Source organism: Somniosus microcephalus, chromosome 29 (genome assembly GCF_052327205.1).
Source record: "Somniosus microcephalus isolate GS21.2 chromosome 29, FLI_Smic_1.0, whole genome shotgun sequence".
In the NCBI taxonomy this organism is placed as follows: domain Eukaryota; kingdom Metazoa; phylum Chordata; class Chondrichthyes; order Squaliformes; family Somniosidae; genus Somniosus; species Somniosus microcephalus.
This window is the reverse complement of record NC_141015.1, coordinates 4,591,449-4,592,535: the sequence shown is the minus strand read 5'-3', so window position 1 is coordinate 4,592,535 and position 1,087 is coordinate 4,591,449.

The following is a 1,087-nucleotide window of genomic DNA, read 5'->3' as shown; positions in this document are numbered from 1 at the left end:
AAGCTTTCAGGGAACATAAAAACTGACTGTAAAAGCTTCTATAGATATGTGAAGAGAAAAAGATTGGTGAAGTCAAGCGTAGGTCGCTTGCAGTCAGAATCGGGGGAATTTATAATGGGAAACAAAGAAATGGCAGACCAACTAAATACATATTTTGGTTCTGTCTTCACAAAGGAGGACACAAATAACCTCCCAGAAATACCGGGGAACATAGCGTCTGATGAAAGGGTGGAACTGAAAGAAATCAGTATTTGTAGGGAAATGGTGTTAGGAAAATTGCTGGGACTGAAGGCCGACAAATCCCCAGGGCCGGATAATCTACATCCCAGGGTACTTAAGGAAGTGGCCCTAGAAATAGTAGATGCATTGCTGGTCATCTTCCAGAACTTGATAGACTCTGGAACAGTACCCATGGATTGGAGGGTAGCTAATGTTACCCCACTATTCAAAAAAGGTGGCAGAGAAAAAGCGGGGAATTATAGGTAAGCCTGACATCGGTAGTGGGGAAAATGCTAGAGTCCATTATAAAAGATGTAATAGCAGAGCACTTGGAAAGCAGTGACAGGATCGGACAAAGTCAACATGGATTTACAAAAGGTAAATCATGCTTAACTGATCTACTGGAATTTTTTGAGGATGTAACTGGTAAAATAGATAAGGGAGGACCAGTGGATGTGGTGTATTTGGACTTTCAGAAGGCTTTCGATAAGGTCCCGCATAAGAGATTAGCGTGCAAAATTAAGGCACATGGGATTGGGGGCAAGGTATTGACTTGGATAGAGAACTGGTTGGCGGACAGAAAGCAAAGAGTTGGAATAAATGGGTCGTTTTCCGAGTGGCAGGCAGTGACTAGTGGGGTCCCGCAAGGATCGGTCCTAGGACCCCAGCTGTTCACAATATATATTAATGATCTGGACGAGGGAATTGGATGTAATATCTCCAAATTTGCAGACAACACAAAGCTGGGTGGAGGGTATGCTGCGAGGAGGATGTCATGAAACTCCAGTACGATTTGGACAGGTTAGGTGATTGGGCAGAAACATGGCAAATGCACTATAATGTGGATAATTTCTCCGGGTTTAGCCTC